Source organism: Choloepus didactylus, chromosome 13 (assembly GCF_015220235.1).
Source record: "Choloepus didactylus isolate mChoDid1 chromosome 13, mChoDid1.pri, whole genome shotgun sequence".
NCBI classification, from domain to species: domain Eukaryota; kingdom Metazoa; phylum Chordata; class Mammalia; order Pilosa; family Megalonychidae; genus Choloepus; species Choloepus didactylus.
In genome coordinates this window covers 12623293-12640316 of record NC_051319.1, presented here as the reverse complement: position 1 = coordinate 12640316, position 17024 = coordinate 12623293, and the positions used below count along the sequence as shown (strand labels likewise).

General features: G+C 39.9%; 1 pseudogene; it reads right to left on the bottom strand.

Annotated features, from left to right (window-relative positions):
- Positions 1 to 12026: 12026 nt before the first annotated feature.
- LOC119508430 lies at positions 12027 to 13490 on the bottom strand (annotated as a pseudogene).
- Between the last annotated feature and the right edge of the window lie 3534 nt (positions 13491 to 17024).

Sequence of the window (17024 nt, the reverse complement as noted above, 5' to 3'; positions counted from 1 at the left end):
ACCCAGCGGGCCACTCTCCTCAATGTATTCTATCTGAGCTGTTCAAAAGTGCTGGGGAATTAACATCCCCTTCCCCCTCCCTGGGGGAACCAATAACTCTCAGGTGTGGTATATAAATGTGTCCCTGCCTTGCCACTTGGGTGCGGTTTTCCTCTCACTGGATTAAGCTCCAGCCCACCGTGGTAAGGGGCTTAACAGTGCTCCCTGCAGTGGCTGCCCTCCCTTCCGCCATCATTTCCCCACCGTCCTAGAGGTGGTCCTACACATCCCAAACAAACTATTGCCACTCAAATTCTGTCTTAAGATCTGCCTCTGGAGGAATCTAAACTAAGACAGAAAGGTAAGATTTAATTCTGTGAATATTCATGTATTTGAAACAGGTTTTCTCCAATGTTGCTGAAAAATGAGGTGTCACTACACACAGCTCTGGAGCCATGGATTCAAATCTCCAGGGGAAGGGCCGGGGAGCCTCTGGGCTTACCTGGCAGCCCAGGTGATTCTCCCAACCTTGCCCGCGGAGGGAACAACGGAGTGAGAACAGCAGAGCATCACGAAAGCAGACAGAGCTCTGCTGGTCAGATACGCTGCCTCATGCTGCTACCTCCCGAATCCAGAGGGATTCAAGCAAAGTTGCTGCTAGCATGGGGCCCGTGGCAATTCTGAGAGCCCAGGGAAGCTCTAGGCCAAGTCAGAGATGTTTAAAGTGAACCTCGCAGTTCAGGCTGACCTTATACGTGACACCTCTCAGATTTGCTGTGGAACGGTGGTCACCGACTGGGTTTGGGAATAGAGGTGACGGAAAGAGACGAAGAGTGTAATGGGCCGTGGGAGGGTCTAGTTCAAAAAGATTCTTCATTCGGAATTGCTTTGATTTATTTTTATTTTTAATTCAGTTTTATTGAGATATGTTCACATGCCATACAGCCATCCACAGTACCAACATATAGTTGTGCATTCATCACCACAACAATTTTTGAAAATTTTCATTTCTCCCTCCAAAATAAAAATAAGAATGAAAAATAAAAGTAAAAAAGAACACCTAAAACATCCCATCCCCTCCATCCCACCCTATTTTTCATTTAATTTTTGTTCCCATTTTTCTACTCATCTGTCCATACACTGTATAAAGGGAGTGTGAGCCACAAGGTTTTCACAATCACACAGTCACACCGTGTAAGCTACATAGTTATACAATTATCTTCAAGAATAAAGGCTACTGGGTTGCAGTTCGACAGTTGCAGGTGTTTCCTTCTAGCTACCCCAATACACTAAAAACTAAAAGGGGTTATCTTTATGGCACTTAAGAATGCCCTCCAGAGTGACCTCTTGGCTCCATCTGAAATCTCTCAGCCACTGAAACTTTATTTTGTTTCATTTTTCTTTTCTCTTTTGGGCAAAAAGGCATTCTCATTCCCACAATGCTGGGTCCAGGCTCATCCCTGGGAGTCATGTCCCACATATGGGGGAGGGCAGTGGGTTTGCCTCCCAAGGGGGCTTAGAGAGAGAGAGGCTACATCTGAGCAACAAAGAGGTTCTCTGGGAGAGACTCTTAGGCACAATTATAAGTAGGCTTAGCCTCTCCTTTTCAGTAACAAGGTTCATAACGGCAAGCCCCAAGATCGAGGGCTCGGCCTACTAAATTGGTTGTCCCCAGTGCTTGTGGGAATATCAGTGATTCCCCATTTGGGGGAGTTTAATATTTCTGCATTTTCCCACAGTTCCTCAGGGGGGGCCCTGTAAATACATTTTTATTCTCTGTCCAAATTACTTTGGGATATATCAGGATTTCACTCTAACCTGTACAAACCTATCAGATCTCACTTCCTATTCAAAGTTCCATGTAATTATGGTGTTTGAATAAACTGACCGTACAAGTTAAATTATTTAGTGTGCTACAGAAAATACAGATCCTGCACCAAATAAACATCTCTTTCCTTGGTCTCACATAGAAGTCAAAGTTTTAAAACACAGTCAATATCATCCTTTACCCTTTGGCCTGATTTGCCTTGGTTCTGACCAGATCTGCTTAATTCATATCTCTAATTGAAGTCTGAACTCCTTTTTAGCTTTTTAAAAAGTGCTCTGTGAGGTAATACTGACATTCACAGCTGCCAATCTCTAGCTCTGAGTCTCAGGTGTCACACAGATACACAAAGTTCCAGAGACTGACCAGGTTATACACAAAGAGCTCAGCATCTCAGAATTTGGAGATAACCATTACAACTCAGGAATAGATGTGACTGCTGTAAGAGCTTACAATCTAGGGACCTTTACAATAAGCATTCCCCTGATAACGTGTGCTCTAAGATTCAATTCTCAGAGTTTACACAGTATAGTTAGTCCGTATTAGTGAGGTGTTATAATGTTTGTCTTTTTATTTCTGGTGTATTTCACTCAAAATGCTGTCCTCAAGATCCTTTCACCTATTTCCATGCTTCACAACTTAATTCCTTCTTGTAGCCACTCAATATTCTATTGTATGCATATAACATAGTTCACCATTCTGCTCGTTGGTTGATGTTCCCTTAGGCCACCTCCATCCATTGCAAATTGTGAATACTGCCACCACAAATACCAGTGTGCAAATGTCCATTGGTGTCTCTGCTCTCAGTTCTTCCCAGTATATACCCAATAGCGACGTTGCAGGACCTTATGGCACCCACATACTTGGCTTTTTGTGAAACTACCACACTGTCCTCCAGAAAGGATGCACCATTCTACTTTCTCACCAGCAGTGAATAGTTACATCCCTCTCTCCATGTTTTCTTCAGCACTTGTATTCCTCTGTTTATATTTCCCCCCCTGCAGTTTTACAGATATATATTCACATATCATACAATCATCCATGGTGTACAATCAATTGTTCACAGTATCATCATATAGTTGTGCATTCATCATCACAATCAGCACTTGAACCTATTCGTTACTCCAAAAAATTTTTTTGAAAAGAATAATAAAAAGATAAAAGAAAAAATAAAAATGCAATACAATACAATACAATAATAAGGTCAGACAACAACATCACCACCAAGAATCCCATACCCCTCCCTTATATCCCACTCTTATAGACATTTAACTTTGGTATATCGCCTTTGTTACATTTAATGGAAGCATATTATAATGATGTTACTGTTAACTATAGACTCTAGTTTGCATTGATTATATTTTTCCCCAATACCATCCCTTTTTCACCTCCTTGCAAGGTTGATGTTCATTTGTTCTCCCACATGTAAAAACATTTTTTCATTTGTACATTTAGTCACCATCATTGACCACTCTAGGTTTCACTAAGTTATACAGTCTCCATCTTTATCATCTATCTTTCCTTCTGGTGTCATACATGCCCCTAGACTTCGTCTTTCAAATTTACTCACAGTCATCTTTGTACAGTGTACTGACAATATCGTGCTACTATCACATAGTATGGTGCTATCCATTTCTGGATCTCTACAATCTATCCTGTTGAACATTCTATACTCCCCTCAGCATCAAATGCCTGATCTCTACCCTCATTCTATCTCCTGATAACTTGTGTTCTTAGCGTTAACTCTCAAAGTTTGCTTATTAATGTTAGTTCATATTGGTGAGACCATAGACTATTTGTCCTTTTGTTTCTGGCTAACTTTATGCAACATGATGTCCTCAAGATTCATCCATGTTGTTATATATTCTGTGACTTTGTTCTTACAGCTGCTCTAATATTCCTTTGTATGTATATACCACAGTTCCTTTATTCATTCGTCCATTGATGGACATGTGGGCTGTTTCAATCTCCTGGCAATCATGAATAATGCCACTATAAATATCGGTTTACAAATGTCTGTTTGTGTCTTAGCTTTCTGTTCCTTTGAGTATATACCTAGTGAAGGAATTGCTGGATCATATGGCAATTCTATACTTAGCTTCCTGAGGAACCTCCACACTGCCTTCCAGAGTGGTTGCACCATTCTACATTCCCACCAACAGTGAATAAGTGTGCCTCTTTCTCCACATCCTCTCTAGCACTTGTAATTTTCTGTTTTTTTGATAATGGGCATTCTGTTAGTTGTGAGATGATATCTCATTGTGGTTTTGATTTGCATTGTCCTAATAGCCAGTGAAGTTGAGCATCTTTTCATATGTTTTTGAGCATTTGTATTTCCTCTTCAGAAATGTGTCTGTCCATGTCTTTTGCTCATTTTTAAATTGGGTTGTTTGTCTTTCTGTTGTTGAGTTATTGGATCTCTTTATATATTCTTGATATTAAACCCTTGTCTGATACGTGGTTTCCAAATATTGTCTCCCATTGCATAGGCTGCCTTTTAACTTTTCTGACAAAAGTCCTTTGATGTACAAAAGTGTTTAATTTTGAGGAGAGCCCATTTATCTATTTCTTCTTTCATTGCTCACACTTTGGGTGTAAGGTCTAGGAAACCACCTCCTATCACAAAATCTTTAAGATATTTCCCTACATTTTCTTCTAAAAATCTTATGGTCTTAGTGCTAATGTTTAGATCTTTGATCCATTTAGAGTTAATTTTTGTATATGGTGTGAGATATGAGTCCTCTTTTGTTCTTTTGGATATGAATATCCAGTTCTCCAAACATCATTTATTGAAGATGCTGCTCTGTCCCAGTTGTGTTGGCCTGACTGCCTTATCAAAGATCAATTGCCTGTAGCTGAGAGGGTCTATTTCTGAACACTCAATTTGATTCCACTGGTTGATATATCTATCTTTATGCCAGTACATGCTGTTTTGACCACTGTAGCTTTGTAGTATGCTTTGAAGTCAGGTAGTGTGAGACCTCCCACTTCATTCCTCTTTCCTGAGATATTTTTGGCTATTCAGGGCACCCTGCCCTTCCAAATATATTTGGTTATTGGTTTTGCTATTTCTGCAAAGTTGTTGGAGCTTTGATTTATTTTTAATCACAAGATAATTTATTTTGAAATTTCTGAGACGTTAAAAGAGGGTGAGATTTTAACATTTCTCAAAAAGGGACATAAATGTGTATTAGTCAGGGTTCTCCAGAGAAATAGAACCAATAGGATACACACACACACACACACACACACACACACACACACATGTATATGGCGTGAGAATGGCAGGAACATCATTAATCATTAAAGCAGACAGAGCTTTGTTGGTCAGATATGCTGCCTTGTGCTGCTACCTCCCAAATTATATATATAAATAATGTAAACATTATAAGATGTATTATAAGAACTGGCTCACATGACTGTGGAGATGGATGAGTTCAAATTCTGTAGGGCAGGCCACAAGCTGGGAACTCTGATGAAGGATTTTGATGAATTCCCCAGGAGAAGCTCACTGGCTGCAGTAGAGATGGCAATTCTTCTTTCTGACTCCTGAATCCATCAGTTCTCCTTTTAAGGCCTTCAGCTGTTTGGATGAGACTCTTCTCATTGCTGAAGGCAATCTCCTTAGTTGACTGTAGATATAATCAGCAGAAATGCAATCAACTTAATGATAATTTAAGTCCAGAAAATGTCTTCACAGTAACAATTAGGCCAGTGCTTGCTTGACTAAACAGCTGGACTTCATAATGTAGCCAAGTAGACACATGAAATTAACCATCACAGCATGTGAAATGTTTGAGAAGCACTGCTGTAGACTGGAATAAATGAAGAACTGTAGGTTGGATCTGCTGGTGGCAGTTCTGGAATAGCACAGACCCCCTAAAGCTCTTCCTCCCCTAGACCCTGGCTCCCAATTCTCCATCTCCATCCTCCCCACCCCCTCTGCTGCTAGCACCATTCTTTTAAAATCTGAAATTATATCAAATCAATACCCTGAAAGGTTCACTGCTGCCCACAAGATCAAGTCTAACTGACTATAAGTATGGCCCTAAAGATCTCTCTTTATCTGGCCCCGCCCTAATTTTCCAACATTAATTCCTGACTTTCCTTATCATGTGTACTTTGTTCTTGCAACACCTGGCTACTGGAGTTCTCTGAACACATTAGGCACGATCCTGCCTCTGAGCCTTTTCTCATGCTGTGCCTTTCCTCCACTCTTCTGTCCAGAGAACCCCAATTCATCCTTCAGATGCCTTTTCTTTTCTTTTTTTTTTTTTAATCATCATTTTATTGAGATATATTCACATACCACGCAGTCATACAAAACAAATTGTACTTTCGATTGTTTACAGTACCCTTACATAGTTGTACATTCATCACCTAAATCAATCCCTGACACCTTCATTAGCACACACACAAAAATAACAAGAATAATAATTAGAGTGAAAAAGAGCAATTGAAGTAAAAAGAACACTGGGTACCTTTGTCTATTTGTTTCCTTCCCCTACTTTTCTACACATCCATCCATAAACTAGACAAAGTGGAGTTTGGTCCTTATGGCTTTCCCAATCCCATTGTCACCCCTCATAAGCTACATTTTTATACAACTGTCTTCGAGATTCATGGGTTCTGGGTTGTAGTTTGATAGTTTCAGGTATCCACCACCAGCTACCCCAATTCTTTAGAACCTAAAAAGGGTTGTCTAAAGTGTGCGTAAGAGTGCCCACCAGAGTGATCTCTCGGCTCGTTTTGGAATCTCTCTGCCACTGAAGCTTATTTCATTTCCTTTCACATCCCCCTTTTGGTCAAGAAGATGTTCTTCATCCCACGATGCCGGGTCTACATTCCTCCCCGGGAGTCATATTCCACGTTGCCAGGGAGATTCACTCCCCTGGGTGTCTGATCCCACGTAGGGGGGAGGGCAGTGATTTCACCTTTCAAGTTGGCTTAGCCAGAGAGAGAGGGCCACATCTGAGCAACAAAGAGGCATTCAGGAGGAGACTCTTAGGCACAAATATAGGGAGGCCTAGCCTCTCCTTTGCAGCAACCGTCTTCCCAAGGGTAAAACTTATGGTAGAGGGCTCAACCCATCAAACCACCAGTCCCCTATGTCTGTGGTCATGTTAGCAACCATGGAGGTGGGGTAGGCGAATACCCCTGCATTCTCCACAGGCTCCTCAAGGGGGCACTACATCTTTTTTTTTTTTTCCTTGTTTTTCTTTCTTTTTTTTTTTTTTTTAACTTTCCCTTCTTTTTTAAATCAACTGTATGAAAAAAAAAGTTAAAAAGAAAACAAACATACAATAAAAGAACATTTCAAAGAGACCATAACAAGGGAGTAAGAAAAAGACAACTAACCTAAGATAACTGCTTAACTTCCAACATGTTCCTACTTTACCCCAAGAAAGTTACATAATATAGCAACATTTCAGTGAACTTGTTCCTACTATATCCATCAGAAATTAACAGACCATAGTCATTTCTGGGCATCCCCAGAACGTTAAATAGCTTATCTGTTCTTCTTGGATTATTGTTCCCCCTTCCTTAATTGCTCTCTACTGCTAGTTCCCCTACATTCTACATTATAAACCATTTGTTTTACATTTTTCAAAGTTCACATTAGTGGTAGCATATAATATTTCTCTTTTTGTGCCTGGCTTATTTCGCTCAGCATTATGTCTTCAAGGTTCATCCATGTTGTCATATGTTTCACGAGATCGTTCCTTCTTACTGCCGCGTAGTATTCCATCGTGTGTATATACCACATTTTATTTATCCGCTCATCTGTTGAAGGACATTTGGGTTGTTTCCATCTCTTGGCAATTGTGAATAATGCTGCTATGAACATTGGCGTGCAGATATCTGTTCGTGTCACTGCTTTCCGATCTTCCGGGTATATACCGAGAAGCAGATGCCTTTTCTTTAAGCTCCCATCATTTGCTTGACAGAATAAATTGTTTCTATCTCCCCAAACAATGCACATTTGTTGAATAAGTCAGTGTGATGTCTTGGGGACAGGGCTGTGGGGTCTACAGTCATTGTATGCTTGTCTAGTTCTGCCTCAAGATATGCACTGTTAGGCATCTTTTTCTTTCTTTCTTTTTAAAAACACCATTTTATTGAGGAATATTTACATATAATAAATTACACCCACTTTACACATTCAGTTCAATGGATTTCGTCCAAAGTACACACCCATGTGCTACCACAATCAATACATGACATTTGTTCGTCTTGACCCTTTGTAGTCTATCCCTCCTCCACTCCCAACTCCAGGCATCCCCTGATCTGCTTTCTATCATAGATTAGTTTGCATTTTCTAGAATTCCATATAAATGGAGTCATACAATAACTATACTTTTGTATATGGCTTCTTTCACTCAGCATAATATGTTTGGGGTTCTTCCCATGTAGGTAAGCGTTTCAGTTTGTTCTTTTTTATTGCTGAGTACTATTACATTATACAGATGCATCACAATCTGTTTATCCATTCATCTATTGATAGATGGTTGGGTTGTTTCCAGTTTTTGGATATTATGAATTAAAGCTATTGCATACATCCTTGAATAAGTTTTGTATGGAATATGTTTTTGTTTTACTTGGGTAAATACCTAGGAGTAGAATTGCAAGATCATAAGGTAAATGTATGTTTAACTTTATAAGAAACTGCCAAACTGTTTTCCAAAGAAGTTGTGCCATTTTGTGTTCCTACAAGCAATGTATGAGAGTTCCAGTTGCTACACACCCTTGTCAGGGCATCCATCCATCCGAAAATCTCTGATTTCCTCGACATGGTTGGCTGAACTCGGAAGGTCAGCAGTGATGGTCCTAAACTATGCCTACGGGCATCAGTGACAAATACATAAGGAAAGGACAAAGAGGAGAAGAGAAATTTGTATGTATCATCCTGCACAGATCATGCTGCATAAGGCTTTCATGGACCTCAGGATATGGATAGTGCTGGTGACCCCAATTCAATGCCAGTGGGCAGCAATTTACAAAGCAAATACCTTTTCCATCAAGTGCTAGTGTTGAGGATTAATCATGTCCCCACAAAAGGCAGGTTCAGGTTCTAACCCCTGATCCTGGGGGTGTGAACCAATCTGTAAATAGGACTTTTGAGGTTTTTTATTAGTTAAGGTGTGCCCAAACTGAGTGAGGGTGAGCCTTAATCCAATACAACTAAAGTCCTTGTAAGCAAAGGAAATTGGACACAGAAGAGAAGACCACAGGGAGAAGCTGTAAGTCGATAGAACCCAGAAGAGAAACGAGAGGACATCATGTGACAGAAAAGTCAAGGAACCAAAGACGGCCAGTCAGTCAGAATGCTAGCAACCCCGAGACGAAGCAAGCCTTCTAACTTCAGAAGCCATGAGCCAACCCATTGTGTGGTTTTTGTTGTAACAGCTGGGAAACTAAGACAGCTGGTGTATGTCCAAATCTCATCTCCAAACTTGTAAGACAGGTTTCAACCTGTGAAGTGCAAGCCTAGGCTCACTGAGCTGTGGCCTGATCCCTAACTGTCACCGAGTCCCACCTCTCACTTCCTATCACAGAGAAATGTTCTCAATTCTTCTAGTTATTGTGTACCAACCAGTAGGACCGAATGTGGTTAGGTCAAGACAAGTCAATGTCTAAATAATTCCATATGCATGTTGAAGTATCTGAAAATTCCATTTAAAAGGTTATTATTTTTTTATATCTGGATGAAGTGACTGATAGCATCTGAGGTAATGTTATCTTAAGAAACAAAGTTAATTTATTAAAATAAGCAAAATAGCTATTGAAATTAAGTTAAATGGGAAACAGAAACCAGTATCACTCCTGACATTTGTTTCACAAAACTTTCTTAAGGGTCACTCTGTGAGCATGATTAGTCTGATTTTAAAAAGCCAAAGATTTGAATCAGAACTAAAGCACTAAAAATAATCTAAAAAAAAAAACCATGTTGACAAGAAGAGTTAAAACTACTTGATCACATGACTTTTCTTCAAGTGTCTTGTTAGTACAAGTCCGACAAGAAGTCAAACATTTAAGGGAAAGTCGCCAATTAAGATACCATCTACTTCGCTGGTCCTCAAATATTCCTCTGGGGTCATTACTCAACTTTTTCTCATTTTATGTATGACAATTGTAAGGCATGTGAGTCTAGGACCCAGGCCTTTGAGATGTTTTCACAATCCTTCTGTTGAAATTAAAAATATGTAAACAACTGAAAAATCTTTCGAAGCTGTGCCCATATTGTTCAGAAAACTACAATGCTTGGACCCAAGCCATTTCTCTAAGGATTATTTTTACAGTGAGTTTTCGGACCATTATGTATTACAGATTTCAATTATGGCCTCAATTCTTCATCACTCCCTGAAACCATGTCTTTGCCACATGACTTCTAAGTTCTTTTCACTAAAGAGGCAATGTCTATTTATTCACCCCCTTGAATCTGAGATGACCTTGGGACTTGCTTTGGCCAACAGAGTGGGATTGTAGTGAGGGTGTGCCAGCTCCACTCCCAGACCTCAAGAGCACCTGCATGTGTATTATGCATGATTGTTCTATAAACCTTAACTTCTCTAATTAAAAAAAACAAATCCTACATGAACTGAGTTGTATATCTAGAGAAAGAAAGTATGCCTCTCTACACATACAAGGCAAAGCAAATAACAGACACTATCATTTGTAAGGCTAAAACTTTCAACTGATATATCCAGGTATTTGGGGCCAATATGGGGGGGAGGGTGGGAATATCTGGAGAACCTTAATACTCCAGTATGTTCCGTGATAATCTATGGAACAGTTATGAAAAACTTTAGCATTTTAACAGATAAATTGAGGTTTTCCTCTTGATGACCACAATATACTAGGTCAGAGGTTTCTTATACACACCAGCTCTGTGGTTCTCAAAGGTTTGTGCGCATAAGAATCACCCTTGGCTCTTGTTAAAAATATAGATATCCCAGCTTCCAGCCCAGAAATTCTGGTTGTAGGTCTGGGATGGAGCCTGGAAATCTACATTATAACAAGCAGCCCAAATGATTTTCACTACATTTTGAGAAATACTCAGTGTAGTCACTGTGGGTGGTTCCATGAACACTCAAGCTGCCTTTGTTATACTGAAACGACAAGCCTGCCAGGTGCGTGATTCATTCGAACCAAGTAGGGGACCATTTAATCTGATAACTAAGAAAAAGAAGAAGTGAAATTAAGGACCCAACAACTTGGGTCAAAGAATGCAGAAGTCAGTCAAAGAAACAAAGTTCCAATATATTTTTTAAATAGCTTATGAAAGAATTACTCACTTTTTTCAAAATATGTGGGTTAAATATACATAAATTAACTTTAAAAATAAGAGAAAAATTATGCAATTTGAGTTTTTTTAAAATCATTTTTTCCTTTTAATTGTTTACTTAATTCACAGCATTTTCTCTCTTGACTGCTACTCTAGTATTTTTTAACAATAGGTCCCCACCTCTCAAGATGGGTGCATCTGAGCTGGCTGACACAGAACCAGTGTTAATATAGGCCCTGAACCCGGGCTTTCAAAATAACAAGGATGAGTGATAGCCAGTCTTTCCTGTCACTTAGAAAGAGATTGTGAATCAGAGGGTCGAAATCTCTACCTCCCAGACATAGAAAACCTGGAGTTCAATGCAAAAATGAAAACCAAAATGTATCAAGAATGAAGTATATAATAACCTCAAAGTACCTCTCATAAACAAAAGGTCAGGATGGTTTTTGAGAAATAAATATCTGATAATCTGGCCTCTGCCATTAGGTACGGCCCCACTGTGACATTTTTCAAAGAAGATGTTTTTGTTTCATTTCTCAAAGGAGTATGAAATGTACAAAAAAGGGTATAATGGGTCAGAATAAATAAACTCACAAGAAACACTCCTGTGTGATGATTTTTGGTTGCTGACAGTATTCAGCACATTATTTCAAGGTGGCAAAATTCAGGGCAATCTGAGAAAAGAGAATTCAAAAGTGGCAGCTGCACTTGCTGATAGGTTTATATGGAACACACCTGCATAAAACTACCATCTTTTTCGGTGTATTTGTCAAGGGGTCAAGAGCTTGACCATCAAAATAAGTTAATTTGAACATGACAGTGCAGGCAACACCAGAAGGAAACACACTTTCTTGGCAAGCAACGGAAAGGCATTTTGCAAGAGATCGATCTCAATCTGAAACGTAAGGGCCGGCGTCCAGTGCCTCGACGCCTTCATTAGCTTGACCCCTCCTCTTTGGTTGTGGTGGGCCTTGGGGGAGTTGTTTCCTGTAAACTTTCTTCTGGCTTCTTTTCTTCCTCTTCCTTCTCATCCTTCTGGGGATGGAGGTCCAGGTATTTCAGCATGCGTTCGTGCATGGCCCGGAACTCTGCAGTCTGACCCCTTGACATCCCCAGTGCTGAAGTGGAAGCAGGAAAAGGCCGACTTGAACCGCTCCCTACAGAGGCCACCCGACAATCCTGCAAGGCTTGAGCATTTCCAGGTATTGTCTCCATTTTGCAGTATTAATCCGTTCTTCTCGTGCGGATCATTGGGGTCGTGGGCCACCAGCTCTGCATTGCTTGAACTGTCGGGGTTCTTGGGTCACAGATATGATTCGATCCTTCCCTTCTTGCCGGCAGTAGGCGCTCGCTGCAGCCGGGCGCTCAGACCTCGCAGGAGCTGCGGCGGCGGCGTGGGCTGCTCCACGGCACAACACTCCTCAGGCTGAGCGCGCGGCTCCGAGCGCAAATCGAGTATTTGCTTTGTTTTGAGCAAATGGTGTTTGCTCCTTGATGAAGGGAGACGAATTCCAGAGGAAAATAAGTGACTAGCCCCTTGACATAAGTATGAAGCCCAATGGAGTAAAAATTTGAGTTCTATTAATGGATGTCCAGAGAATGTTGTACTGAAAGTTCTGGCAACTGTTTGGGGGACAAATAGGACATTTCTGGCCAAAGATATTTTTATGTTTTTGTGCTGGAGAATTCCAGGGTCCTACAGGATAATTTTGGAGATTCTTGAAAAATTTGAATGTAGCTATAGAATCATAGAAATTCCCAGCACTTTTATTCCTACTTAAATGAGGTATAAGACACTAGTCAAAGTTGGAGGATACTCGAGAGTCTGTTAAATACTTATTGTAAAGGAAAATGTTCAAAAATTGATTGGGGTGATGAAGGCACAACTGTATGATGGTACTATGAACAGTTGATTGTACACCGTGGATGATTGTATAGTATGTGAATGTACCTCAGTAAAACTGAATTTAAAAAAGAAAAAAAAAACTTATTGTATTAGAGGTAGCCCAGGACACCTTGGGAAGAGAATAAGGGATGTGATATCAGAGGGTTGTTTTTTTCTAGTTGTTTATTTGAGTTTTGCTTTGCTTTGTTTTGGGGACTTTTAATGTGAATTGCTTTTTTGCTAGGGAAGTAATGCATACTCAGGAAAGAGATAGGAAATACGTAAGAAGAAAAAAATAGCCCCACTCTCCATACACAAGTATAAATGTTTTTTATATTTTCCATTATTCTTTTTCACCACTTGAATCTATGTTTTCACATAGTACGTTATATACCACATATACATAGTTGTAATTTGCCTTTTTTCCGTGAAATGTTATAAGCACTTCTCTGTGCTGATGTATACATTTCATACCTACCATTTACAATGCCTGTGTACAGCCTGTTGAGAAGCATTCCTCTAGGGTTGAACATCTAGAGTGTTCCCAGTTGTGCCAGTTTGGATGTATTATGTCCCTCAAAACACCATTATCTTGTGGGGGCAGATATATTCATGTTGATTAGATTGGAATTCTTTCAGTGTTTCCATGGAGATGTGACTCAATCAACTGAGTGAAACATTTGATTGGATAATTTCCATGGAGGGTGGGGATGTTAATTGGATCACTGGAGTTGTATAAAGGAGCTCACAGACAAGGACCTCAGAGGAACTGAGAGTGACATTTTGAAGAGGAGCTGCAGCTAAGAGAGGACAAAATGCCCCAAGAGCAACATTTTGGAGAGTGCCATTTTGAAACACAACCTGGGCGCAAGCAGACGCCAGCCATGTGCCTTCCGAGCTAATAGAGGTTTTCTGGATGCCAATGGCTTTCTCCAGTGAAGGTACCTCATTGTTGATGCCTTACCATTGATACTTTATGGCCTTAAGACTAACTTTGTAACCAAATAAACTCCCTTTATAAAAGCCAATCCATTTCTGGTGTTTTGCTTAACTGCAGCATTAGCAAACTGGAACACCAGTATAGTTAATACATTGCTATTAACAATTTGAAGCCTATTACTTTTTTGTTATTCAGAATTATTTCTTGAGGATAGAGTCCCAGAAGTCATATAACTGAGTCTAAGGTTATAAACACTTTAAGGGCCATAACATTTTGTCAAAATTTTTTCCTAAAGCCTTGTTCAATACCCACCAGCATTCACCCTTACCAGTATTTATTTTTTTTCCTCCTTTCTTTCTATAGTATTTATTAGGACCCAGCTTATAGCTGTCATAGAAAAAAAGCGTCATTAATTGGCTAATCATCAAGTGTTATCTTGTTTTAAATTGCAGTGATTTGGTCATTGCCAAGGTGCAACATTGTTCTATGCGTTAGCTAACAAATTACAGTTCCTTTTTGTTTTTTTTTTAATCACTTAGCATTTTTATCACTTATAAAAGGATGTCTGTAATGAAGAATTTATCCCAGGCTTATTGCATGTGCTGCAAATATCTGTTCTTGGAGTTGGCTTCTTACTTCATTGTTTTTCCCCAGGCACACTGCAGTCACAGACCCGCTGTGGATGATCCCAGGGCTGACTCATTTGCCTTAGGGTTTACAAAGCAACTCTTAGGGTTTACAAAGTACCACTGAGATCCAAGCTCTTGATGCTGACTAGCACCCTCAGTATGTCCCTGAGGACACTATTTTTTCAGCCAGACCCAGAGACAAGAAACATACCCACATCCGCTGTCTGCTAACCAGGCACTGCCACTATCTGCCCGGTAGTATCTTTTAAACTGAGTCCTCACTCTAAATCCCCAGCCTCTTGTAAAATGGTTTTATGTATGAGATTAGAGACATTTAAGCTGTTTTTTCCTCCCCTCCTATTTAAGCTGTGTTTTTCTCCCCTCCTAGGAAAGTTTCTAGGAAGTGAGGAAACATGCAGTATGATAGTTATCACCTAAAACAGATTTTGGTTAAGCACCCGTGCTACCTCTATATTAAAGATTGCCCCAGAAAGCACTTTAAAAAGAGCATATGAGAAGTGAATTTTCTGAGTGTATGGACATCCAACCTGGCCAAATTTTGCTCAGGGCCACCTCTTAAGGGTCCTGCTATGCAAAGAGTGGTTCAAGAACCAGCAATATCTATGTCACCTGGAACTTGTTACACATGCAGAGTCTTGAACCCCTTCCCAGACCTACTGAATCAGAATCTATAGTTTAATAAGATGTCTAGGTGATTTGCATGCACATTAAATTTGAGAAGCACTTCCTAAAGCATTGGTACTAACCTTGGCTTACATATTAGAAACTACTGAAAAGCTTCAGAAAAATATCAAAGCCCTGGCTCCACCCCCAAAGATTCTGATGCATATTGGTTTAGTGCAGGGCAGAGCATTGGAATTGTTTGAAAGCTCTCCAGTTGATTGTATGTGCAGCCAGAGTTAAGACTTAATATTTTAAAAGCTTCTTTGTAACAAGACAGAGCTGATAAAATGATCCCTAAAATCTGAGGTCTTCAAATGACCATTCTTAATTATTACATATTATGATTAAATCTGAAGACCAGTTTGCTTCTGGCAGACATGGGTATAATTGTCCATTTTTTTAAAAACATAATGTTGGTCAGTTTCAAGAACAACTAGGTACCTCAGGTAAGAAACAAAACAACAAAAACACACAAAACAATGATGGTCTTGCCCATGAGTGCATCTCAGTGTTGGCAATACTACCATAGGTGGTATTTTTTTCCCCCGGATGGGTCACTCAGCAGCACCCTCAAATTGTGGTCATTAAGATGGGCAAAGCAGCCAGCCTGGCCCTGCCACCACCAGATCACTTCAGGCTCCTGTAGGTGCAGCTTTCAGTGTCATCTCTCTGGTGCTTATGAGTCATTTCCTGAAGTGATGAACACAGCAAGTTGGGTAAAAACACCCAGGCTGTGTTCTCTGAATTCAAAGACTGCTAATTCTGACTTCTGGTTTCTAATGTGGCTAAAGATCTGCTTAGAGTCAAACAATTCCCATTACAGCAAGCTTGGAGCTTGATTTTTACTTTATAGTGATGCCAGTATGAGCAGAATCTGTTGCTGTTTTGAACCGTGTCTTGGCTTGATGGTCTGAAACCTTGCTCAGAAAGAACCTTTCTTTCTTTTAAGCAGCTCCAGCTTTTAGGCCTCACTTAGAGAGTCCCAACCCATGGGCCATACCATACGTGGTGCCTTGAATCTGTTTCCATTGCCCCAAGTCGTGGTGGCCTGCAGCTGTGAGCCAACTGTTTACCCTGAGTGCCTTCAAATCAATACTGGTTTCTATGTCCTCTTGAAGGGATAAACATTGGGAAGTCTTGCATTAGAGCAGTGGTTCTCAAACTTTTCCTTCTCAGTATTTCTTAATACTCCTAAAAATGACTGCAGAACCAAAGAGTTTTCATTTATGTGGGTTTTATCCAGTGGCATGCTGTCGCCGGCTTGTACCAGCTCATGAGATTGAAATACTTTTGTAAGCCAACTGAGAAACTGTTGGAAGCTTGAAATCAGCACAGTAAGAGTGTTTATACCATGACAATGCAACAAATTAGGGCTGTGTTTCTTTTCCTGGAGAGCTATATCAATCAGTGTTTGCCATATAAGACGTTAACATGGAGAACTGTTAATAAAATATTTATTATTTCAGTAAAAAATAATAATAAACCCATTACAAGTTAACATGAATACCACATTTTCAAGAAAAAAATGATTGTTTTTTCCAAAGCAATAATTTTATTAGGACATTGTTATACATTTGTGCAAATCTCTTTAATGGCTGTCTTAATAGAAGACATTTTCATATGTATATTTGCATTCACTCTGTTGCACTGCCATATGTCATGTAGCCTCTGGAAAACTCCAATGTACACTCGTGAGAGAATGAAACTGAACAAAGCAAATAATGCCTTAGATTTATTAGGAACACTGTTTTGATCTTGCACATCCCCTGAAAAGGTATCGGGAACCATTGAGAATT